The sequence below is a fragment of the Vipera ursinii genome (assembly GCF_947247035.1).
Source record: "Vipera ursinii genome assembly, chromosome: 4".
Classification (NCBI taxonomy): domain Eukaryota; kingdom Metazoa; phylum Chordata; class Lepidosauria; order Squamata; family Viperidae; genus Vipera; species Vipera ursinii.
This window is the reverse complement of record NC_139514.1, coordinates 78,241,867-78,269,256: the sequence shown is the minus strand read 5'-3', so window position 1 is coordinate 78,269,256 and position 27,390 is coordinate 78,241,867. Positions and strand designations below refer to the sequence as shown.

Here is a 27,390-nt window from a genome sequence, read left to right as displayed (position 1 = left end):
TGTTTTTCCACCTCCCCCTGACCCGAAGGAAATGAGTCAGATGAAGATTGTTGGTCATGTTGAGCTGCCTGAGATTTCTCAGGGGCCCGCCTCCTCAATTGATCTAGATGTCTTCTGACCTGGCGGCCCTCTTTCACCTCTACAATATATGATACAGGGCCTGTTTTATCAACCACCACCCCTTGAATCCACACGTGCCCAGCACCATAGTTCCTGACCCAAACCATGTCACCTATGTGCAGTTCTCTAGGAGTGTCGGGTTGCTCCATTTGTGCAGCTACTCTGTCCGGGTACAGTCTGTCCAACTTAGTGATGAGGCGACGTCCCTAACGTAACTCAGCAGGACTCTTGCCCATTGATGTGCACGGTGTGGTGTGTTGTGCTAAGAGGAATTGAGCCAACCTTTGGTGCCAGTCTCCACTGTTGATGCACCTCAATGCGTCCTTAGTCGTTCTCACCATTCATTCTGCTAAGCCGTTAGTCGACAGGTGGAAGGGCGTGGATGTGACATGCCTAATCAAGTTGGCCCTTGTGAATGCCTGGAAATCAGCAGATGTGAATTGTGGGCCATTGTCAGAGACCAACACATCAGGTAACCCATGAGTTCCAAATAGTCCCCTGAGCACCTGGATAGTCTTAGCTGTAGTCATACTAGTGACAGGAACTACTTCTAGCCATTTTGAATGACTGTCCACTACTACCAAAAACAGCTGACCTTGAAAAGGACCCGCATAATCAATGTGTACCCTTGACCACGGAGTATGAGTTGTTTCCCACTTGTGTATGGGGGCTTGCGGCTGTTCCGGCCTTTACCTTTGACAAGTATAGCACACGGCTACCTGCTCTTCTATGGCTTTGTCAAGACCAGGCCACTATAAGTAACTTCGAGCTGGAGCCTTCATCCTGACTATGCCTGGGTGACCCTCATGTAGCAACTGCAAGACTCTTTCCCGCAGTTTCTCCGGTATGATAACTCTACTACCCCACAAAAGGCATCCCTTATGAGAAGACAACTCATGCCTTCTCATGAAATATGTCTGAAACTCTGGGCCAGGACTCTTTTCTTGCCACCCGGATGCCACCCATGTGAGGACTCTGCACAGTACCTTGTCCGCCATGGTGCCAGCAGCAATGTCTTCCACCTGAAGTGGGCAATCTAGTAGATCTTGGATGGCTAGGATCTGCTCCGCAGGTGCTGGGTCCGGATCCGTGATCATTAATGGTAATCTGCTTAATGCATCAGCGTGGCCCATATCCTTCCCTGGTCTATGGACCAGTTTGCAAGTATAGGCAGATAAGAATATAGACCACCTTAGCATTCTTGGGGAAAGAATTTGTGGTGTTTGTTTATCAGTGGTGAACAACCCCAACAATGGTTTGTGATCTGTAAAAATAGTGAATTCTCTGCCATACATGGAATTTCTTGACTCCTGTCATGCTTGCTAAGGCCTCCTTGTCAATTTGGGCATAGTTCCTTTCTGCCCTTGACAGAGTTCTGGAGTAATATGCAATGGGCCTTTGCTCCCCATTTTCTTCAATGTGGCTCAGTACAGTGCCCACACCATAAGGGGATGCATCACAAGCGATGCATATGGGCTTATTTTCCATAAAATGTGTAATAGTTGAATCACTGGACAATAGCTGTTTAAGATTCCTGAAATTCTGATCATGGATTAATGTCCAGTTCCATGGGGATTTCTTATCTAATAATCTGTGTAAGGGCTCCGCAATTGCTGCTTTGTGGGGCAAAAATGCATGGTAGAAATTAAGTAACCCCAGGAAAGCTTGCAATTCAGCCTTGTTCGTTGGGGTTGGAGCCATTTTTATTGCTGTCACCTTAGAGTCTGTAGGGTGAATTCCCTTGGCCTCAATCCTGAACCCTAAGAATTCAGTGGATGCCACTCCTATACTGCACTTACCCCTTTTCAGTTTGAGCCCAGCAGAGCAGAATCTGCTTAAAACAGCCTGCAGCCTGTCAGCCAAGATCTCCTCAGATTCTCCAGCAATCAGAAAATCATCAAAATAAGGACATACCCCAGGAATTCCCTTCAGAGTCCTTTCCATCACTTCTTGGAATATCCCAGGAGCTACAGTAACAATGCTACTTCATAGACTTCTGCTATTGAGTCAGCGCAGATGGGAACAGCATCCAACCCTCGTTGCCACTGTTATATAGCTAGTCTGGACCGCGTGGACTGCATAGACGACTCAGACAACAGGTTACAGCATCAGATCACTTTATTGAATAGACACACAGAACTGGGACAAAGGCCACTGTTGGTCCTACATATACAACTAGCCAGGTGAACCTGGGACCAATCTCGTCTGGATTTCCCGCCATGGACTATCCAGCCAATCCGGATAGAGTATGTCGCCACCTGGTGGTATCAGTGGCTCAATTCTGTAAGACTCTATATACATAACAGGAGGAAAGGAAGAAAGGAAGGAAAGAAGGAAGGAAGGGACAATGGGAAAGAGGGAGGAAGGAGGGCACCCACCCCAGTACCACCCCCCTCCACCAGAGACACATGGATACACACAGGCACCCTGTAACCTGAGTGATGAGCTGCTCCCTCCCGGCCATTGACTTTGCTTGTCAAAAAGTTGCAAAAGGTGATCACATGACCCTGGGACACTGTGACCATCATAAGTATGAATCAGTTGCCAAGCATCCGAATGTAATTGACATGACCCTGGGGATGCTGCAACAGTCATAAGTGTGAAAAATGGTCATAGGTCACTTTTTTCAGTGCCGTCGTAACTTCAAACAGTCACTAAGAGAATTGTTGTAAGTTGAGGACTACCTGTACTTTATCATTTTTTTCCTTTTTGGGGGAGGGTCAAGTTTTTGACACATTGCTGGGCGACTGGTGGTACTCGGACATTGCCTTATCTTAAAAGTGGTTGTTGTTGTTGTTAGTTGCGAAGTCGTATCCGAACCATCGCGACCCTATGGACAACATTCCTCCAGGCCTTCCTGTCCTCTACCATCTTCTGAAGTCCATTTAAGCTCACGCCTACTGCTTCAGTGACTCCATCCAGCCACCTCATTCTCTGTCGTCCCCTTCTTCTATTGCCCTCAATCTTTCCCAGCATTAGGCTCTTCTCCAGTGAGTCCTTCCTTCTCATTAGGTGGCCAAAGTATTTGGGTTTTAGCTTCAGGATCTGGCCTTCTAAAGAGCAGTCAGGGTTGATCTCCTCTAGGACTGACCGGTTTGATCGCCTTGCAGTCCAAGGGACTTGCAGGAGTCTTCTCCAGCACCACAGTTCAAAGGCTTCAATTCTTTGGCGCTCAGCCTTTCTTATGGTCCAACTTTCACTGCCATACATTGCAACTGGGAAGACCATAGCCTTCACTATATGCACTTTTGTTGACAGGGTGATGTCTCTGCTTTTTAGTGTGCTGTCTAGATTTGCCATGGCTTTCCTCCCAAGGAGCAAGCGTCTTTTAATTTCTTGGCTACAGTCCCCATCTGCAGCAATCTTGGAGCCCAGGAAAATAAAATCTGTCACTACCTCCATTTCTTCCCCATCTATTTGCCAGGAATTGAGTGGGCCGGATGCCATGATCTTGGTTTTCTTAATGTTTAGTTTCAAACCAACTTTTGCACTCTCCTTCTTCACTCGCAACAAGAGGCTCTTTAGTTCCTCTTCACTTTCTGCCATTAGAGTGGTATCATCTGCATATCTTAGGTTGTTGATGTTTCTTCCGGCAGTCTTAATTCCAACTTTTGATTCATCTAGCCCTGCCTTTCTCATGATGTGCTCCACATATAAGTTAAATAGGCAAGGCGACAGTATACAGCCTTGCCGGACTCCTTTCCCAATTTTGAACCAATCAGTGGTTCCGTGTCCAGTTCTCACTGTTGCTTCTTGGTCTGCATATAGGTTTCTCAAGAGACAAATAAGATGGTCTGGTACTCCCATCTCTTTAAGGACTTGCCACAGTTTGTTATGATCCACACAATCAAAGGCTTTAGCATAGTCAATGAAGCAGAAGTAGATGTTTTTCTGGAACTCTCTAGCTTTCTCCATGATCCAGCGTATGTTAGCAATTTGATCTCTAGTTCCTCTGCCTCTTCAAAACCCTGCCTGTACTTCTGGTAGTTCTCAATCCACATACTGCTGAAGTCTAGCTTGTAGGATTTTAAGCATAACTTTACTAGCATGTGAAATGAGTGCAATGGTGCGATAGTTTGAACATTCTTTGGCACTGCCTTTCTTTGGAATTGGAATGTAAACTGATCTTTTCCAATCCTGTGGCCACTGCTGAGTTTTCCAAATTTGCTGGCAAATTGAGTGTAGCACTTTTACTGCATCATCTTTTAAGATTTTGAATAGCTCAGCTGGAATACTGTCACCTTCACTAGCTTTGTTGTTGCTCAGCTTTTCTAAGGCCCACTTCACTTTACATTCTAGGATGTCTGGCTCGAGGTCAGTGACCACCTCATTGTGATTATCAAGGACATTAAGCTCATTCTTGTATAGTTCTTCTGTGTAATTTTGCCACCTCTTCCAATCTCTTCTGCCTCTGTTAGGTCCCTGCCATTTTGGTCCTTTATCATGCCCATTTTTGCATGAAACGTTCCCTTCATCTCTCCAATTTTCTTGAAAAGATCTCTGGTCCTCCCTATTCTATTGTATTCTTCTATTTCTTTGCATTGTTTGTTCATTTAAGAAGGCATTCTTATCTCTTCTAGCTATTCTTTGGAATTCTGCATTTAATTGGGCATATCTTTCTTTTTCTCCCTTGCCTTTCGCTTCCCTCCTTTCCTCAGCTATTTGCAAAGCTTCCTCAGACAGCCATTTTGCTTTCTTGCATTTCTTTTTCTTTGGGATGATTTTGGTTGCTACCTGTTCTTCAATGTTGCGATCCTCTGTCCATAGTTCTTCAGGTACTCTGTCTATCAGATCTAATTCCTTAAATTTATTTGTCACCTCTACTGTATATTGAACAGGGATATGATTTAATTCATACCTGACTGGCCTAGTGCTTTTCCCTACTTTCTTTAATTTAAGCCTAAACTTTGCAACAAGAAGCTTATGGTCTGAGCCACAGTCAGCTCCTGGTCTTGTTTTTACTGACTGTATAGAGCTTCTCCATCTTTGGCTGCAGAGCATATAGTCAATCTGATTTCTGTGTTGACTGTCTGGTGATGTCCATGTGTTGAGCCGTCTCTTGGGTTGTTGGAAAAGAGTGTTTGCTATGACCATCGTATTCTCTTGACAAAATTCTATCAGCCTGTGCCCTGCTTCATTTTGTACTCCAAGGCCAAACTTGCCTGTTATTCCGGTTATCTTTTGGCTTCCTACAAATGGTACAATGGGTGAAAAAGTTGAAAAGCCCTGTTTCAGATGCCTGTTAAAGTAGTTTATGTGTTCCCATATGTTCTGAAGTACAGCTCCAATATTTCCTGTTTATGCTATCTGTGACTTTTTGAAGTACAGGTAGTCCCTGACTTACAACAGTTCATTTAGTGAACGTTCAATGTTACAATACTGAAAACAGTGACTTCTGATGGTTTTTCACACTTATGACCGCTGCAACATCTCCATGATCACATGATCAAAAATCAAATACTTAGCAACTGACACATAGTTTTGATGGTTGCAGTGTCCCAGGGTCATGTGATCCACTTTTGTGACCTTCTTCGGAAAGCAAAGTCATTGGGGAAGCCAGATTCATTTAACAACCATGTTACTAATTGAATAACTGCAGTGATTCACTTAATATCTATGGCAAGAAAAATCATATAATGGGGAAGAAGTCACTTAACAACTGTCTTGCTTAGCAACAGAAATTTTGGGCTCAATTGTGGTTATAAGTTGAGGACTAGCTATAGTAGTCAGAGGTTTTGGAGAACAGCAGAAGTTTTCTAATTTCACTCCAGATTACATTCTGATTTTCAGAAAGATTTCCATGGCCCTTCAATAAAAATAGAAATATACTTTTAAAAAATAGAAAAATTGAAATAGCTTTATAAGAATGCCTACATGGAAAAAGATAGAAAAAGAACTGATATAGTCTCATGCAGGGCTGATTCATAAGTTGTCAACTACTGAAAAGAAAATTCACATGAGGCTACAGATGTTTCATTCTGTATTCATCTTTTGATTTGCTTGCTTGCCCATTGTATCCAAAATTAGAAACTGGATGACTGCAACAAACAAGGGAAGAATGTTAGTGATGACTTACCCTTTATCTAGATATGAGTAATCTATAACATTTAAGTTTTGCTTCATTGCAACTCATCTTTTGTCAGCATTGCCAAAAATGATGAAAAAGACCTAAGAATCAGTGTTTGAAGAGCCACAGGATTTTACCTTCTATCAGCTCTAAGCAAAGGCTGTCTGTTCAACCTTTATGTATAAAATATGACTGTATTCATCTGTTATCTTTTAGCTTTTGCTCTTTAGATGTACCATCTGTTATGGTGAGATTTCAAGCTTCACTGCGTAGCATGGATGAAAACAGGCTGTCTTTCCGACAACCATGAAAAATTATTTAGACATAATACTTCTTCATAACAAAGGTGCAGAGTGGCACCCTTCAATCTACTGAGTAGTATGTGGGCCATGATGTAGGTGGCTCAGATGCTACGTTAGTTATGACTTGTGAAACTATAAGTTATCCTCCACTTACAACCACAATTGGGACCAGATTTCTACTTGAAAGACATTACAGTCATAAATCAAGGCTCCACATAACTGGACCTAGTTTTATAACATTTTTTGCATTGGTTGTTAAGCAAATCATTTTGTGATGTCATTAAGCAAACAATGCAGTCATAAGTGTGAACCCATTTTCCAAAATAGATGGGGTTTTTTGCCAGAAACTCACATAAAAGAATCACAAATCATGGTTATGTGATTGTGGGATGCTACAACTGGTTGTAAAGGCAAGCCGGTTGCTAAGTGCCCAAAATAAGTGCTAAGTGCCCCATAGGGAGGAGGGAAGGGCACAACATTTTACAATAGCCAGAAGTGCTTTATGGACCACAATGCAGCTGTTCCACTGTAATTCTGAACAGCTGTTAAGCAAGCAGTCATAAATCCAGGACTACCTATAAAGATAATACAGGTAGTCCTTGACTTATGACCACAATTGAGCCAAAATTTATGTTGCTAAGTGAGACATTTGTTAAGTGAGTTTTGCCCCATTTTATGGCTTGCCACAATTGTTGAGTGAATCACTGCAGTTGTTGAAGTTAGTAACACGGTTCTTGAGTAACTCTGACTTCCCCATTGACTTTGCTTGTCAGAAAGTTACAAAAGCTTGGACTCTTGTGATGGTGACTCTTGGATACCATCATAAATATGAACCAGTTGCCAAGCATCTGCATTTTGATCACATGACCATGAGGATAGTGCAAGAGTCATTAGTGGGAAAAATGGTCAGAAGTCACTTTTTTCAATGCTGTTGTAACTTTGAAGAGTCACTGACTAAATGAACTGTTGTAAATCGAGGACTACCAGTAAGCACAATCTGCAAATGAATCAGCATCTCTCTGTGTTCCTCCCTTCTTATAATAAAATGGGAAATGCATAAAAATGGTAGAGTAACTGTTATGTACTGGGCTTGTCGTGATACACCACGTGCATTGCTGGAGCAGCCAACAGCTCTCCAGCAACCCAGACTGGCTGTCTCCGGTCCTGCAATTGGCTAGCCCCAGGCGGCAAGAGTGGGTTCAAACCCATTGGCTGCCGCCTAGGGGCTAGACTATATATTGTGGCTGGTTGCAGCCCATGTTTCAGTACAGTTCCAGCAAGAATAAAGTATGAGTTATCCTGTACTTAGCCTCGTGTCATCATTCCTGCACCCAAGAGCTCACGACTTAACAGTGGCGACAAAGGTGGGATCCTGCTTCGCCGATTAAGAGCTGAAGTCAACGAGGGGTCAGCAGTGTTATGTATCCAGGTGAAGAGAACACATACACACTTACATAGCAGTCACCACCAGGGGGTGTTGAACTGTAACCATTTCGGCGGGAAACAGAGGTTCAAACCCATTGGCTGGCTGCTCACCTGGCCAGGTATAAAAGGAGGGCAGGTAACCCCTATTCCCCAGTACAGTCACTTCCACCTAATAAAGATCTGTCATGCTGTACTCATCGTCTCAGCGTCCTCCCTGTGCTCCAGGACCCACTACACAATAGTGGCAATGAGGGTAGGATCCTGCTTCACCTTAAGAGCTGAAAGTCACTAGGGGACAGCATCGCTTGCTGGAGGAAAGAGGCATCTCCCCCCCCCAATGACTGGCTAGTCACCACGCTAGCGGCCACATCGGTGGAGCAGGATTCTCGGAAGGCGGACGCAGAAGATGACACAGATCGGCCAGCCCCGAGAATTCAACATCCGTCACCCCGAACAGTGGGACTCTCACCTGGGACAGGTTGAAAATTTCCTCCGGGCAAACTGGATCACCAAAGATGGCCTGAAAGCGGTGACCCTGCTTTGCGTAAGCGGGCCCACCATTTACAATTTGGCCATAAGCCTGTGCTCGCTGACGGTGATCAAGACCGTTTCATTTAAAGATCTCACCAAGAAGCTGAGCGGGCATTTCAAGCCACGAATGTCCGAGCTGGCCTGGCAGTTCCAGTTCATCCAGATGGTCCAACGGCCGGGCAAATCAGCATTGGAGTTCATTGTGGCCTTGCGGCAGGCCGCCCGCCTCTGCAAGTTCTCCAATTTGGACAAGAGGCTGCGCGACCGGCTCGTGTTTGGCCTACGTGACAAACGCCTGCAACAGAGGCTGTTTGCAAGGCCCAACCTAACCCTCCAAGATGCTCAGGACGAGATGTTGGCCAACAAGGCAGCCGGCGGCACAGGGCAAGCGGTCTAGACCCCCCGACCCAGCAGCCCAGGGGGATCCATCCACCTCGAAGACGCTGCGCACGGCAGGAGCGGAGAAGCAGAGGAAACCAACATCGACCAGGTTTGGCGGAGGCCGGAACAACGGGAGCGACATCGAGGAAGCCAGGAGAACCAGCGGAAGGCAATTCCCTTCCCAAAATGTGCAGGCTGTGGCGGAGACCCCACACAGACAAACTGCAAGTTCTGGTCGGCCATGTGTCGGGCCTGCAGAAAACCAGGCCACATCACAGCAGTCTGCCGTAGCCATTTCCGAGAGGGCCTCCACAAGCTACAGCCAGAGGACGCGTCGCGGAAAGGTACCGGGACCCAGAAACCGACCAGCATAGGGTTTTTTGAAAGCCGGAGGGCCATCTGCCGAACCAGGGCCCAACGGCCACTTAAACCTAAAATTAAATTGGACGTCCATTTACAGGGCATTCCCTGTAAAATGGAGCTTTACTCCAGCTCTGCGGTCTCAGTCATCTCAGATGAGACCTTCAAACTCATTTGTGGCCGGAGCAAGCAATGGGTCAAATTGAGGCCCTCAAACATTATCCTCACTGCTTTCCAAAACACCCCAGTAAAAATCAAGGGGGAGGCCACCCTTTCAGTGCGGTTTAAGAAGTTCCAAGGGCACTTGGATATTATCGTAGTTGAGGGCTGGAGAACTAGTGTAGTTGGGCTGGACTGGTTTGACGCACTAGGCATAGGGATCTCAGGCATTTACAGGACCCAGGGAAGCAGCATCGAATCCATCTGCAAAGAATTTGCAGATGTATTCAATAACAAGCTAGGCAGGTACACTGGGCCCCCCATCTCTTTTAAACTAAACCCCAGCATCCTTCCAATTAGGATTAAACCACGGAGAGTCCCCTTCACGCTTAAACACAAGATAGAAGGGGAGTTAGACAAATTAGTCGAACAGGGAGTCCTACAGCCAGTAGAAGGGGGAGAATGGGAGACCCCCATAGTCACCCCTCTCAAAGCTAACAGGGAGGTCAGGATCTGCACTGACTATAAATGTATGTTAAATCGGGCCCTTAACCATCATGCTTACCCGGTCCCAACGGTCAGCCATGTTCTTGCTTCCCTCCAAGGCAGCGCCTTCTTTGCTAAGCTAGATCTCGTGCAGGCGTAGCAGCAGCTGCCGGTTACCAGGGAGACGGCAGAAGCGCAAACAATCGTAACACACAAGGGAGACTTCAAGGTTAACCGCCTGCAATTTGGTGTCAGTGTAGCCCCAGACATCTTCCAGGAGGTAATGGAGCGGACTCTTAAGGGCATTCAAGGGGTATGCCCTTATTTTGATGATGTCCTCATTGCAGGGGACACAGAAGAAGTACTGGCTGAAAGACTGAGGGCAGTTTTAAGCAGGTTACGTGCTGCAAGTCTCAAATTAAAAAGGGACAAATGCAGCATTGGGGTGGCATCCACGGAGACGTGGTTGGGCTCAGAGGGAGGAGTCCCTCTGATTGATTTATGCCCTCCAGGTTTCCATGTGCTGCATCAGCCTCGGGCTCAGGGTAGGGGCGGTGGGGTGGCGGTTGTTATCAAGGAGGCCCTTTGTCCGCGGGAGGCCACTGCCCCTGATAGGTGGATGTGAGTCCCTCCTCTTAAGGTGGGGCCCTGGTGGTCAGTTGTGCCTGTTGCTCATGTACCTTTCTCCCAGCTGCGTGGCAACGTCTCTGCCCGGGCTACTCGACGCTCTCTCGGGATTGGTGGTGGAATTTCCCAGACTTTTGGTGCTGGGGGATTTTAACCTACCTTCCCTGGGGGGGGCATCGGGTCCCTCCCGAGAGTTCATGGCTTCCATGATGGCCATGGACCTGACCCAGATTATTTAGGCTCCACCCCATGAGGGGGGAAACACGCCCGACCTTATTTTTATCTCCGGGCAGTGGCTTAATGATCTGGGTGGGGTTTCTCCATCTGTACAGCCGCTTTCATAGACAGATCATCATCTTCTGTGGCTGGGCCTCCGTCATGCCACCTCCTGCTGCTGGGAGGCAGAACCAACCAGGTGGTTCCGCCCCAGGTGCTTGATGGACCCAGAAAGGTTTCAGACAGCGCTTGGTTTGATTCCTGCTCCCTCTCCCACAGCCCAGTCAAGACCTTGGTTGATGCCTGGCAACGGGCTGCTTCTGAGGCTCTCGACCACGTTGTTCCTTTGCAGCCTCTGACCCAGCGCAGGTCCCGGTTGTCCCCATGGTTTTCCGTGGACCTATGGGAGATGAAGCGCCAGAGGAGGGGCCTAGAGAGCGTTTGGAGATCCAGTCGGTCTGAGTCTGACCGAGCACAGTTAAAATCTTTCACTAGATCTTATCTTGTGGAAATGGAGGAGGCGAAGCGCACTTACTTTGCCTCCCTCATTTCGTCCACAGATAATCGCCCAGCCGCCCTGTTTAGGGTGATCTGTTCCCTTTTAAATCAAGGGACAGGGGAAGATCCCTTGCAGGGACGGGCCAAGGAGTTTAGTCAGTATCTGCTGGACAAGATCGCTCAGATTCGGACCGATCAGGACTCCGATTGGACAGTATCTGACGAGGGGGAAGCGACAGGTCTGGCCAATATTATCTGGGAGGAGTTTGACCCTGTGATTTCGGATGAAGTGGACAGGATCATGGGTAGATTAAGTGCCGCCACGTGTTTATTGGACCTGTGTCCCTCCTGGCTGGTTTATGCGGCTTGGGAGGTTACACGAGGCTGGCTCCAGGCAGTGATCAATGGTTCTTTGAGTGAGGGGTGCTTCCCTGCCACCTTGAAGGAGGCAGTGGTGAGGCCCCTCCTCAAGAAACCTGCTCTGGACCCAGCTATTTTAAATAACTTTCGTCCTGTCTCCAACCTTCGCTTCCTTGCGAAGGTTGTTGAGAGCATGGTGAAACAGCAGCTCCCGTTGTTCCTGGAGGAAACTGAGTATCTGGATCTGTACCAATCAGGTTTCAGGCCCGGGTACAGCATGGAGACGGCATTGGTCGCACTGGTCGCTGATCTCTTGTGGGCTCAGGATAGGGGTTATTCTTCTGTCCTGGTCCTATTGGACCACTCAGCGGCTTTTGATACCATCGACCATGGTATCTTGCTGTGACGTCTCTGGGGGTTGGGAGTGGGAAGCACTGTTTTACAGTGATTCTCCTACCTCTCGGGCCGTTCGCAGACAGTGTTGGCAGGAGGACAGAGGTCAACCCTGAGGCCCCTTGATTGTGGGGTGCCTCAGGGGTCGGTCCTCTCTCCCCTCCTGTTCAACATCTATATGAAGCCACTCGGTGAGATCATACGTGGTTTCGGAGTGAGGTATCATCAATATGCTGATGATACCCAGCTTTTCATCTCCACTCCGAACCAACCCAGTGATGCCCTCGACGTGATGTCCCGTTGCCTGGAAATGGTACAAATCTGGATGGGGAAGAACAGGCTCCAGCTCAACCCGGCCAAGACCGAGTGGCTGTACGTGTCGGCATCTTGTGTTGTCCAAAATTTACCATCTTTGGTTATGGGGGGAGAGGTGTTGCCTCCCATTGATAGGGCGTGCAACGTAGGCGTCCTCCTGGATGCACAACTTGATTTAGAACATCATATAGGAGTCGTGGCCAGGGGGGCATTTGCCCAGGTTCGCCTGGTGCGCCAGTTGCGCCCCTATCTGGACCGAGATGTCTTACGTACGGTCACTCATGCACTCGTCACCTTCCGTATAGTTTACTGCAACACTCTCTACTTGGGGCTGCCCTTGAAGACCACCCGGAGGCTTCAGCTGGTGCAGAATGCGGCCACGCGGGTTGTGATGGGAGCATCCCGATACTCCCATATTACACTCCTCCTGTGTGGGCTGCATTAATTGCCGGTTGCCCTTCGGGTGAGGTTCAAGGTGCTGGTTCTTACCTATAAAGCCCTACATGGCTTAGTCCTGGGATATTTACAGGACCGTCTGCTGCCAGGAATGATTTCCCATTGCCCTGTGCGCTCACACAGAGAGGGTCTCTTCAGGGTACCATCGGCTAGACAATGTCATCTGGCGACCCCCAGGGGGAGGGCCTTCTCTGTTGGAGTGCCTGCCCTTTGGAATCAGCTCCCCCGAGAACTTTGGATGGCCCCAGATCTCCGGTCCTTTCTTCGTGACCTAAAGACATACCTTTTCCAACTGGCCGACCTGGACTGAAGACGGGAGTTTTAATATTGCTTTATTTTATTGGTTTTAGTAAATAATGGGGCTTTGTAAATTTAATCTTTTTTAATATTTGTATTTATTGTTTTTATTGTTGTTTTATTGTTGTTAGCCTCCCTGAGTCCTTCGGGAGATAGGGTGGCATATAAGTCCCAAAATTAAATTAAAATAGATGCCAGTGGGATCCACCCTGCAGAATCCAAAGTGAGGGCAATTAAGATGGCCCCCACTCCCAAGAACAAGGCTGAACTGCAAGCCTTCCTTGGGCTGCTCAACTTTTACCATTCCTTCTTACCCCACAAGGCAGCAATAGCTGAGCCCTTGCACAGGCTCCTAGATAAGAAAGCTGCATGGAGCTGGACCAACGTCCACGAAAAAAGCTTCCAATCATTAAAGGCACTTCTTTCAAGCAGGTTTACAGTCACCCACTTCATAGAAACAAAGCCCATCTGCATTGCTTGCGATGCTTCACCTTATGGAGTGGGCACAGTACTGAGCTACCTAGAGGAAAACAGTGAACAGGTGCCCATCGCATACTACTCCAGAACCTTGTCGGGGCAGAGAGGAACTACGCCCAGATAGACAAGGAGGCCCTGGCAATAGTGGCTGGGGTCAAAAAATTCCATGACTACCTCTATGGTAGGGAATTCACTATATTCACAGATCATAAGCCTCTATTAGGGTTATTCACCATGGACAAACAACCCCCCCCCCCAAATTCTCTTCCCAAGGATGCTCAGGTGGTCCATATTCTTATCAGCGTACAACTTTAAGCTGGTTCACAAACCAGGGAAAGAAATGGGCCATGCGGATGGGTTAAGTAGGCTACCCATGACTAACACAGAACCTGATCCGGTGCCTGCTGCACAGATACTGGCAATCCAAGAGCTACCGGAATACCCTCTCCATGCAAGGGACATAGCAACTGAGACTGCATCAGATAAAATCCTGAGCAGGGTCCAGTCATGGGTATTCACAGGGTGGCAGGATAAGAGTCCAGGCCCGGAATTCCAGGCTTACTTCATAAGAAGACATGAATTGTCTGCCCATAAGGGATGCCTGTTCTGAGGTAGTAGGGTCATTATACCAGACACACTGAGGGATAGAGTCTTGAAATCCTTACACGAGGGGCACCCCGGTATAGTGTGAATGAAGGCGTTAGCTAGGAGTTACCTATGGTGGCCAGGGCTAGATAAAGCAATAGAAGAGCAGGTACACGGGTGTTACAATTGCCAAAGGTCCAGACCTGAGATGCCCCAAGTGCCTGTCCACAAATGGGAGGCCACACACACACCCTGGTCCAGGGTCCACATAGAGTACGCTGGCCCATTCCAGGGACAGCTCTTCCTATTAGTGGTAGATAGCCACTCCAAATGGTTGGAGGTAGTGCCAGTCTCCAACAAGACCACGGCCAGAACAATCCAAGTGCTCAGGGGACTTTTTTGCCACACATGGTCTGCCTGACGTTTTGGTATCGGATAATGGGGCTCAATTTACCGCTGCTGAATTTCAGGCCTTCATGACAGTGAATTTGATTAGACATGTCACATCCGCGCCCTTCCACCCATCGAGTAACGGACAAGCTGAACGCATGGTGAGAACAACCAAGGACACACTCAGGGGCATCATCATTGGTGACTGGCATCACAGGTTGGCGGACTTCCTACTATCCCAACACACCACACCATGCACAGCAATGGGGAAGAGCCCGGCGGAACTCCGGTGGGGCAGACGCCTCATCACCAAATTGGAAAGACTTCACCATGACAGAGTGGCTTTGGAGACTGAGCAACCCAAAAGCCCTAGGGAGTTACACCCTAGTGACTTGGTCTGGGCCAGGAACTATGGATCGGGACATTTGTGGATTCTGGGGGTGGTGGTTGAGAAAACAGGGCCCTTATCCTATGTAGTAGGGGTGGAGGGGGGTCGTCAGGTCAGACGGCACATAGACCAGGTCAGGAAACGGGTTCCTGAATGGTCATAGAGCGACCATCTGGAAGACTACCCATCATCAAGCTCAAATCATCACTACCAACCCCACCGACAAACAATTGAACCTGAGCCCGAGGAGGACCTCACTGACCCAGTACTATTGCCAGTAAGCCCTGTTCGACCAGGACAACAACATGACCAGGACTGCAGCGACAACCCAGCCACGAGGTCAGACTCTAGGGTGGGTCAACAGGAAACAGTCAACCAGGACTCAAACACTGACTCTGCCATCCAAGACATGGGGGAAGTTCCCCTAAGACGTTCATCCCGGGTTCATCGACCACCTGCGTACCTATCGAACTATGTGTGTTAATAGGGACTGTTGTTTGAGGGGATTGTTTTGTCTTTTAAGGGGGAAGGGGTGTTATATATCCAGGTGAAGAGAACACATACACACTTACATAGTAGTCACCACCAGGGGACGTTGAACTGTAACCATTTCGGTGGGAAACAGAGGTTCAAACCCATTGGCTGGCTGCTCACCTGGCCAGGTATAAAAGGAGGGCAGGTTACCCCTATTCCCCAGTACAGTCACTTCCGCCTAATAAAGATCTGCCATGCTGTACTCATCGTCTCAGCATCCTCCCTGCACTCCAGGACCCACTACACAATAAGCAGCACACGCTGGAGGGAAGAGGCATTTCCCCCCCTCTCTAGGCCAGCTAGCAAGCCACACTAGCGGCCTCGCGCTCAGTGGATGCATTCCCTGAGCCTAGAAGCAGGATCTGAAGATCGCAGGAATTTGAAGGAAGAATGCCAAAGGTTGGCAAACTAAGAGAATTTGATGTGAAGCATCCAGAATAATGGCCATCTTACCTTTCATAAGTAGAGAACTATCTGAGAGCAAATCAGATCATGGAGGAAGCTCTGAAGGCCGCAATATTGCTTTGCGTGTGTGGCCCAGCAACCTTCGATTTGGCAGAGAATCTTTTCGCGCCAACACCCATTGAAGCAGTCTCATACGCAGACCTTAAGAAGAAGCTAACCAGGCACTTCCAGCCCAAATTTGACCAAAGAGTGCAGCTACCTGGGGAGACAGCTTCGGAGTTCATTGCAGGCCTTAGACAGGCCGCACGCCTTTGCAAACTCAAACTTAGAAGAATGACTAAGAGACCGGCTTGTCTGTGGCCTTCAGGACAGAACCTTTCAGCAGAGACTGTTTGCTAGACCCAATTTAACGTTTTCTGAGGCACAGGACGAGGTGATGGCTGACGAAGCCACTGGGGGCGCAGTGCAGACAGTTCAGCCCACCAAACCTTCAAAAGTCGAAGAATTGGTCCATCTTGAGGTTGCCAAATGCGCCAGAGAATCGTCAGAAGAAGAAGAACCTGAAATCAACAAACTCCAAAGGCAACCCAATGCGCAACACTGCAACAGCAACCAGCGAGAGGATGTTTACAAGGCAGTTCTCTTACTGAGATATAAGGGGTATGGAGGCAACCATATTCATGCCAACTGCAGATTTTGTTCGGCCATGTGTAGAGCTTGTGGAAGAACTGGCCACATCGCGGTGGTTTGCAGAGCCCGCCAGAGAGACCGGCCACCCAAACACCAGTCGGAGGAACTGACTAGGAGAGGTACTGAAGCCCAGGGTCCAGATAGTGTGGGATTCTTCAGAAGCCGGAGAAGCATTTGCCACACTGGGGCTTGACGTCCCCTCAAGCCTAAACTTAAGCTCTTAGTAGAGCTACAAGGAGTTCCATGTAAGATGGAGTTGGACTCTGGCTCTGCTGTCTCAATCATTTCGCAAGACACATACAACTTTGTGTGTAGGCGTAGTAACAATTGGGCCAAACTAAGACCCTCAGATATCATTTTAACGGATTTTCAAAATGCTTACGTTAAAGTTAAGGGTGAAGCCACCGTATCAGTAAAATTTAAAGGGTTTTTGGGGCACCTGGATGTAATAGTAGTAGAGGGCCAGAGAACAAGTCTCATTGGACTTGATTGGTTTGATGCGTTAGGTATTCAGATTACTGGCATAAACTAGACACAAACGGCAGACCTCATGTCAGTGTGCAAGGAATACACGGATGTTTTTGATTCAACGCTAGGGACTTACACAGGCCCGCCAATTTCTTTTAAGTTAGATCCTAACATTGTCCCAATCAGGGTTAAACCTCGCAGGGTCCCCTTTGCCTTAAAACATAAAATTGATTGCGAAATTGATAAGCTTGTAGAACAGGGCGTGTTACAGCCTGTTGATGGTGGGGAGTGGGAAACTCCTATTGTCACTCCACTTAAGGCCAACGGGGAAATTTGCACTTGTGCTGATTATAAATGCACATTGAATAAGGCCCTAAAGCAGCATGCTTATCCGGTTCCAGTGGTCAACCATATTTTAGCTTCTTTGCAAGGGGGAACCATTTTTGCTAAACTTGATTTAGCACAGGCCTATCAGCAATTGCCAGTTGACGAGGCCACAGCCACGGCTCAAACAATCGTGACTCACAGAGGGGCATTCAAAGTCAAACGCTTACAGTTTGGAGTTGCACCGGGTATTTTCCAAGGGATTATGGAACGTACACTTAAGGGTATCCAGGGCGTCTGCCCTTATTTTGATGATGTTCTTATTGCTGGGGAATCCCCAGAAGTGTTGGACAGAAGGCTCAGGGCTGTTTTGCAGAGGCTTCGTGAAGCAGGCCTCAAATTAAAGAAGAACAAGTGTAGTATTGGGGTCTCATCAACAGAATTCTTGGGTTTCCGCATTGATGCTAATGGTATTCACCCCGCTGATTCTAAAATGAAGGCCATTCAAATGGCTCCTAGGCCCAAATCAAAAGGAGAGCTGCAAGCATTTCTGGGTCTTCTAAACTTTTACCACACATTCCTACCTCATAAGGCAGCAATAGCAGAGCCCCTCCACAGGCTACTTGAAAAAAAGCCCCTTGGAAATGGACTACTTACACGAAAAAAGTTTCCAGGATTTGAATGCACTTCTATCAGAAATGTCCACTGTAACTCATTACATAGAGTCTAAACCTGTATGTCTTGCATGTGATGCATCTCCCTATGAGGTGGGGGCAGTCTTAAGCCACATAGAGAAAAATGGGAAACAGGTCCCTATTGCATTTTACTTAAGGACCTTGTCCTCTGCTGAGCACAACTATGCCCAGATTGACAAAGAGGCCCTGGCCACAGTTGCTGGAGTTAAAAAATTTCATGATTATTTATATAGCAGGGATTTTACTGTCTACACTGACCACAAACCTCTGTTGGGACTGTTCACAACAAACAAACCCCCCCTCATACCATCTCCAAGAATGTTGAGATGGTCTATTTTTTTGTCTGCATACAATTTCAAATTAATTCATAAACCAGGAAAGGAAATGGCCCGTGTTGATGGCCTCAGTAGACTACCACTGCCACTAATGGATCCAGATCCAGCTCCTGCTGCTAGAATACTGTCCATACAGGACATACCTGAGTTTCCTTTCCATGCAGGGGATATTACTGCTGAAACTGCAACAGATAAAATACTGAGTAGAGTGTTGTCATGGGTATACACGGGCTGGTTGGAAAAAAGTCCAGGCTCTGAATTTCAAAGTTATTTTGTCAGGAGGCATGAGTTGTCTGCACATAAAGGGTGCATTTTATGGGGGAACAGAGTTATAATTCCCACTTCCCTAAGAGACAGGGTCTTACACTCCTTACATGAAGGACATCCAGGCATTGTCAGAATGAAAGCCTTAGCTAGAAGCTACCTTTGGTGGCCTGGCCTTGATAAGGCCGAGGGTCAAGCCCATGGTTATTATATATGCCAGCAATCTAGGCCTGAAATGCCTCAGGCCTCAGTTCACAGGTGGGAGGAAACGCACACTCCCTGGTCTAGGATTCACATAGACTACGCTGGGCCTTTTCAGGGGCAGCTTTTCCTGATAGTAGTGGATAGCCACTCAAAATGGCTGGAAGTAATTCCAGTTCCTAACATGACTACTGCTAGGACCATCCAGGTGCTGAGAAAACTCTTTGCAACACATGGGTTGCCTGATGTCTTAGTTTCTGATAATGGGGCCCAATTCACTGCTGCTGAATTTCAGGCTTTTCTTAGAGCTAATTTCATCAGACATGCAACGTCTGCACCATTTCATCCATCTTCTAATGGACAAGCCGAATGCATGGTGAGGACAACAAAGGAGGCACTCAAGCGCATTGTCACAGGTGACTGGCATCACAGATTGGCAGATTTTTTACTCTGCCAGCATTCTACACCCTGCACTGCTACAGGTAAAAGTCCTGCTGAACTACATTGGGGGAGGCATTTGATTACTAAACTGGACAGGTTGCATCCAGACAGAGTGGCAGCAGAAGCCTCTCGACCAAAATCTCCGAGGGGGCTGCACATGGGCAATTGGGTTTGGGCCAGGAACTATGGTCAAGGGAATTTATGAGTTCCTGGTCAAATAACCAAGGCATCCAGACCCCTATCTTATGAAGTGGGGTTGGAGGTCAGAAGACATATTGATCAACTCAGGAAAAGGTTTCCAGAACAGCCACTAAGTGAGGACTGTGTCATAAGTCCCTCCCAAGGTCCTCAAACTTGCAACCAAGCCAGCCCTCACTTGGACCACCAGGGTTTTTCCTTCTCAGAGGAGATGGATTCTGAGGAAGAACTGGGTAGCACGGGAGTGCAACATGGACCCCCTGGCGAAGCGAGCCAACCGAATTTCAGCAACCACTGTGCCTACTCTGCTGAACAGACTGACTCTGGGATGGGCCAACCTGGTGAGGCCAGCCAGAGCATTTCGAATCCCCTTGACACTGGAGCACAAAGGGACATGGGTCTACCCAGCCCACTGGGTAAGATGGTAGACCACAAAGTGATGGAAACTCCAAGGCGTTCCTCTAGGCCACACAAGCCTCCTGTGTACCTCACAGATTACATTGTAAAATAAAGTGATGCATATTGTTGTAAAACTTGTTACCACTAACTACAGAAATTAGTGCATTGTGAAACTGCTCTTTTCTGCAATAGAAACCTGTTCATTAGATGTTGTTTAATTTCATTGTAGCCACAGTGATTTTATTATTTTTATTATTATCACTACAGTTGTATGTGAGTTGATTAATAAGTCTTGACAACTGACAAGACTAATTGCAGTTGTCATAGTTCGATCTAAGAGGGGAGGGGTGTTACGTACTGTGCTTGTGGTGATACACCATGTGTATTGCTGGAGCAGCCAATGGCTGTCCAGCAAACCAGATTGGCTGTCTCTGGTCCTGCAATTGGCTAGCCCCAGGCAGCAAGAGTGGGTTCAAACCCATTGGCTGCCGTCTAGGGGCTAGACCAGAGCTTTTCAACCAGTGGTATGGGTACCACCTGTGGTACATTGGCACCTGGCAGGTGGTATGCAACCATCCTAGAAAAGTGGTAGCGGGGGAGGGGAATGAGCTGAATTGGTGGCAGCACCGCACAAGCCTGAGCGAGAGACTGCTGGAGCTGCAGGGTTGTCAGGGCTCAGCGGAAGTGCCAGGATCAGTGCCAGGCTCCAGCTGGAGCTGGGCACTAATCCTGGTGCTTCTGAGCCCTGAAGAGGCACCAATCAGCTGGAATGTTGCAGCATCTCCAGGGTCTTGTGATTTACATTCAGATGCTTGGCAACTGATTCATGTTTGTTTATTTATTTGTTTATTTATTTATTTATTTATTTATTTATTTATTTATTTATTTATTTATTTATTTATTTAGATTTATATACCGCCCTTTCCTGTAGGACTCAGGGCGGTTTACAGGATATTTAAAAGAAAATCATTACAAAAGTTAAAACAAATTAAAAAAGATTAAATGAAACCCTGAGAAAAAATAAAAACCCAGTTAAAATTAAAAATTAAAAAATTCTCAGCCTGGGCCAGAGAGCTCAAAGAGCCAGGTCTTCAGGTCCCGGCAGAATGAATGGAGGTCGGGGGCAGTCCTAAGCTCCGCGGGCAGCTGGTTCCAAAGGGCAGGCACGCCCACTGAGAAGGCCCTATCCCTGGGTGTTACCCACTGGCAATCTTTAACCGGCGGCACCCTGAGAAGACCCTCCCTGTGGGAGCGCACTGGACGAAGGGAGCTTGATGCTGGCAGCAGGTGTTCCCTCAAATATCCTGGACCCTCGCCATTTAGGGCTTTATAGGTCATCACCAGTACCTTGAATCTCACCCAAAGGGCAACCGGAAGCCAATGCAGCTCACAGAGTAGAGGTGTTACATGGGAGTATCGGGAGACCCCCATCACGACTCGCGCAGCCGCATTCTGCACCAGCTGAAGCCTGGTGGTCCTCAAGGGCAGCCCCATGTAGAGAGCGTTGCAGTAGTCTAAATGGGAGGTCACGAGCACATGAGTGACTGTGCGTAGGGCATCTCGGTCCAGGTAGGGTCGCAACTGGTGCACCAGGCGAACCTGGGCAAAAGCCCCCCTGGTCACGGCTCCTATATGATCTTCAAAATTGAGCCACGAGTCCAGGAGGATGCCCACGTTGCGAGCCCTATCAATGGGGGATAACACCTCACCCCCCATCGTTAGAGATGGAATAGTCTGGTTGACCCGAGATGCCAGTATGCACAGCCACTCAGTCTTGGCAGGATTGAGACGAAGCCTGTTTCTCCCCATCCAGACCCGGACCGCTTCCAGGCAACGGGACATCACGGCGAGGGCATCGCTGGGTTGGTTTGGGGTGGAGAAAAAAAGTTGGGTATCATCAGCGTACCGATGATAGCCCACCCCGAAACCACAAATGATCTCACCCAGCGGCTTCATGTAGATGTTGAACAGGAGGGGCGAGAGAACCGACCCCTGAGGAACTCCACAAACGAGAGGCCTCGGGGCGGACCTCTGCCCTCCTGTCAACACCGACTGCGAACGGCCCAGGAGATAGGAAGAGAACCACCGCAAAACAGTGCCTCCCACTCCCAACCCCCTGAGACGCCGCAGTAGGATACCATGGTCGATGGTATTGAAAGCCGCTGAGAGATCTAATAGGACTAGGACAGAGGAACAACCCCTGTCTCGAGCCCGCCAGAGATCATTCACCAGCGCGACCAATGCCGTCTCCTTGCTGTGCCCAGGCCTGAAACCCGATTGGTACGGGTCCAGATAATCAGTTTCATCCAGGAACAGAGGAAGCTGATGAGCCACCACACTCTCAACAACCTTCGCCAGAAAGCGGAGGTTGGAGACCGGACGATAGTTATTTAAAACAGCTGGGTCCAGGGCAGGCTTCTTGAGGAGGGGTCCCACCACTGCCTCCTTCAGGGAGGCGGGGAAGACACCCTCCTTCAAGGAAGCAATTATTACTGCCTGGAACCAGCCTTGTGTCTCCTCCCGAGCCGCATAAACCAGCCAGGAGGGGCACGGGTCCAACAAACAGGTGGTGGAGCTCAGCCTCCTCATCATCCTGTCCACATCATCAGGGGAAACAGGATCGAACTCAGTCCAGATAACATGCTCAAGACCGTCCGATTGCTCCACGTCAGACTCTGCCCAGTCAGAGTCCAAAGCGGCCCGGATCTGAGCGATTTTGTCCGTCAGATGATGACTAAACTCCTTGGCCCGCCCCTGCAAGGGATCCTCCCTCACCTCCTGGTTAAGAAGGGAGTGAGTCACCCTAAACAGGACGGCCAGGCGATTATCTGCGGACGCGATAAGGGCAGCGAAGTAATTAGCCTTCACCGTCCTCATCACAGCAAGATAAGACCTTATAAAGGTTCTTAACTGCAATCGGTCAGATTCAGATCGGGTGGATCTCCAACAGCTCTCTAGACCCCATCTCCGACGCTTTATCTCCCGGAGCTCCACAGAAAATGATGGCGCCCAACGGGATCTGCGCCGGGTCAGGGGTCGCAAGGGTACAACACAGTTGAGTGCCTCAACGGCTGCCCTATCCCAGGCATCAACCAAGGCATCAACTGGGCTGTGAGTGAGGGCGATGGGTATAGACCCAAGCGCCATCTGGAACCGTTCCGGTCCATTAGGCGCCTGGGGCGGAACCACCTGGTCGGTTCCGCCGCCCAGCAGTGGGGGGTAGTATAACGGAAGACCAGCCGCAGGAGATAATGGTCGGACCATGACAGGGGAACAATGACCGGTGAACCCCCTCCTAGATCATCCAACCACTGTCCGGACAGGAACACCAGGTTGAGAGTGTGACCCCCGCATGAGTCGGGACCTGAATTACTTGGGTCAGGCCCATGGCTGTCATGGAAGCCATGAACTCCCGAGCCAACTCAACGTTTATGACGGTCACAGTGTCCCAGAGTCATGTGAAGTGACCAAAACTTGCTGCAACCACCCAGCAGATGGGAGGGATAAAAACCAACACACCCCCACCCCACCCCTGCTGCCAATCTTCAACAGAAATGCTCACAACAATGAAAACCTTGGACAGGAGGAAGAGCGCCGCCGGGCGGGCAGGCAGGTGTGTTGCTCGGCTGTGGCTTGAGGGGCACTTTTTTCAGTGCCATTGTAACTTCAAACAGTCACTAAGCGAACTGTTGTAAGTTAAGGACTACCTGTACTTCATCACTTTTTTCCTTTTTTGGGGGGGGGTGTCATCATGTTTTTGACACCTTGCTAGGTGACTGGTGGTGCTCGGATGTTGCCATATCCTAAAATTGGTACAATGGGTGAAAAGGTTGAAAAGCCCTGGGCTAGACTATATATTGTGGCTGATTGCAGCCCAAGTTTCAGTACAGTTCCAGCAAGAATAAAGTATGATTATCCTGTACTCAGCCTCATGTCATCATCCCTGCACCTAAGAGCTCACGACTTAACAGTAACCATCCAAATAAGCTTACATTTATTCCTTGCTATACCTTTTGTGGGGGCTCAGTGGCTCAGTGGGTTAGGACGCTGAGCTTGTCGATCAGAAGGTCAGCAGTTTGGCGGGTCGAATCCCAAGTGCCGCGTAACAGAGTGAGCGCCTGTTACTCGTCCCAGCTTCTGCCAACCTAGCAGTTCGAAAGCACGTAAAAATGCAAGTAGAAAAATAGGGACCACTATGGTGGGAAGGTAACAGCGTTCTGTGCGCCTTTGGCGTCTAGTCATGCCGGCCACATGACCACAGAGACGTCCTTGGACAAGCGCTGGCTCTTTGGCTTTGAAACGGAGATGAGCACCGGCCCCTAGAGTTGGAAACGACTAGCACGCATGTGCGGGGGAACCTTTACCTTTACCTTTATACCTTTTGTGGGTGATACAAAGCATAGAGAAACAGTAAGTAGTACTAAGCAAAGAGAAAAAGCAAAAAATTCTAATGACACCTAGTTTATACCAACCCTGTCTTTCTGTCTTACTTCTTTGGGAGATTCTCAAAGACTGCATCCATTTCTTGCTCAGTGTTCTCCTTCTTTCAATCAATTTGCATTTCCTTAAGTATTTGTTTTGTAAATCACTTCTCATTCATTCTCTATAAGCCACATCATGTAATGTAACTTTTTAAAAAATGAAAATAAAATAAGGCTTAACCTAATTTAACTGAATACAGATAATCTTCGACTTATGACCATAATTGAGCCCAAAATTTCTGTTGCTAACTGAGACATTTGTTAAGTGAATTTTGCCTCATTTTACAACCTTTCTTACCATTGTTGTTAAGTGAATCAGTGCAATAAGTTAGTAACATGGCTGCTAAATGAATCTTGCTTCTCCATTGAGTTTGCTTGTCAGAAGGTTGCAAAAGGGGATCATATGACCCTGGGACACTGCAACTTCGAATGGTCAATAAACCAACAGTTGTGAGTAAGGACTACCTATATAAATTTAATAAATAAAATAAAAGAAAGAAAGAAAGAAAGAAAGAAAGAAAGAAAGAAAGAAAGAAAGAAAGAAAGAAAGAAAGAGAAAAGCATTAAATCCTGATTCTATCCATATGTGTGACTTGGCTCCACAAACTTTTTTTATTGCTGCACCTAACTATTCTTAAAATCTTTTTCTTTTATCAAGTACAGTAATGTTGCATATCTTCTTTTCCATATATATTTCAGAAGGGAATGTAAATTATTTATTTTATATATTCAGTCTATAGGATTCCAGATTAAAAATCTGGGGAAACCCTATTAATTGTTAATATTTAATTCCTATACAGAAATTCCAAGTATATTTTAAATAAGTAACTTATATTATTGGGGTTTATTTAGAACTTATGTAATAGGAAGGCTAGAATATAGTGTGAGAGCAAGGGTAGTGGGGTACATTGCTTGTATGGCTTGTTGTTTATTTGCTGAGCTCAGTATGATTATGACATGTTTTGGAAATATTAAGAAATTACTCAATTTTCTTGTTATTGTTACATGCAAAAACAAAACAAATGAAAATAAAATAAAAACGGGAACTAAGTTGTTGTGTTGTACATGGCATTGGGACATCATCTTTCTTCACACTATTTCACTAAGAATGGATGAGTATTCCATACCTCCATGAGTAAACTAAAGATTTACTTGTCCCAAGGGATTAAAAAGCTTTCAGAGAGAACATTGAACTAATTAGCACTCTCATTCACTTCCTATTACAGAGCACTTCTTTCCAAATACCAAAGGTCAGAGCCCATAGTCAAAGTCAGTCTTCATAAATCTCTCTAAACAGATTGCCATTTTCTTGTAAACGCCTGCTTACTCATTTGATTCTCATTTGAACATCCCTAAGTACATATGTCAATGAAGGTTCTCTGTCATCCAGGTGGAGCTGTCTGGAACTTGAGTCTTGGCAACAGGATCTCTTTTCTTTTTGGTTTGAAACATTTTGCTGCTTATCCAAGTAAGACTACAGTAACATTTTCTCAAGAAAATTAATAAAACATATTATGATTGACCTGAACAGTGTGGTGGCCCTGTGGTGACAGTTGAGAATTCAGTCCTCCCACTCAGAAGGTTGAGAGTTCAATCCTAGGTAGTGGCAGATATTTCTCTCTCAGGGTGTAAAGAGAAAATATCTGCTGCATATGCCATGGGGGCATCAGGGAGGGCATCCTACCCGTAAATGCTCATCTCCATTCAGTTGTCCCAACTCTACCCCAAATTAAGAGATTATAGGATTGTAAAAAGGAAAAGATTGGCCTATGGAGCCTTCCCTTCTTTTTCTTCTAACCGAAGATTTTCAAAACTGCGCTTAATCAGTCAGCACCTACAAGAAAGTCTGAAAGTAACTCCTCATCCATAATTATACAAGTGGAGAGCTCTCTAGCTCCAAATGGCTGGATGCCCTGGAGAAACTGAAGTACAAAGAGAAGAACACACTGTTCAGAGAAATGCCACTATTGCAGGAAGATCCTGATCAAACCTCAGATGATTAGCAGATAAGATTACTAACAAAATCAACAGGAAGACTGAAGCAGATACTTCAGGTGATACATTTGAAGCCTCAAGATTTTTATCCTGCTTTTTTTTGCTGAAAACAGTCCTTTTGGTGCTATGAGCTATGAGCTAACAAGAATGTATTGTGTGACCTAGAAAAGCAAATTATAAAAAAACTAACATAGTAAAAGAAACCCAATAGTAGTAAGAACTCAAGCTTAACCACATGTTTAGCAGAATAGCTAGGTTGATACAGGTGCCGCAAAGACAAGCATTTAAGACATTGTGTGTCCTTCCATAGCTTATAGGACTTTCCATAGCCTATAAGACCATTCCATTTATTAGGTCCATGCAATTATTCACTATAATGCTTTGAAGTACCTTGCGGGATAGATTTATCGAAACTATGAAGCTACCACAGCCTGGATGAAGGTTTGGTTTCTTTGAGGTCTTCCTGTAGATTTCTAGACATGCATGTGGCTGCCAGTGATTTACATAAGTCAGGGCTCTTCCGAATAAGCTACACTGATATAATATTTGCTGCCCCACCTATCCTGCTTCCAAATTGTATACTGTCCAGAGTCCCTTCTTATGAGATGTGTGGCTATATAAATTAGATTAATAAACAATAAATAAATAAAACAAGTCATATAAATGGTGCCATATGGTGTGCATTAACAACAGGGATTGGCAGATTCCCCTCAGCTTTGCTTCCCTCCATTTTTCTCAAACATCATCAGCTAAAAGGGAAACATCTGCCTCACTGTCCTTAAGGTGACTGATGACTATATCTGCTGGTCTAATAAGTTAAAACTTCCCTCATCACCAGCCCCATGCCACCTTAAGGACAGTGAGGCAGATATTTTCCTTCTAGCTGGTCAAAACCTTCTAGCTGGTTAAAACTTCTGTGGATGGTAAAAATGTTTGTGGGCATATTCAAAGAAATCCAAATGAGACAGACAGAGAAAGAAAGAGATGAAATTTATTATTATATTAAAATTTATATGCTGACCATGTCACTATCTTGAGTGACTCTAGGTGGCTTACATAATATAGAACATACTATTAAGTATAAAAATATTAAAAGCATTAAAATAAAGATTAACAACAATTAAATA

The 27,390-nt window shown here is 46.9% G+C and overlaps 1 protein-coding gene across 1 annotated transcript in view; it reads right to left on the bottom strand.

The window, feature by feature from the left end:
• The window catches only part of LOC310640344 (P2Y purinoceptor 8-like), a gene marked incomplete at its 3' end in the record, with an annotated part of 40,034 nt that overhangs the window by 11,830 nt on the left and 814 nt on the right, over positions 1 to 27,390 (bottom strand). The gene's annotated exons all lie outside the window — the stretch shown is intronic.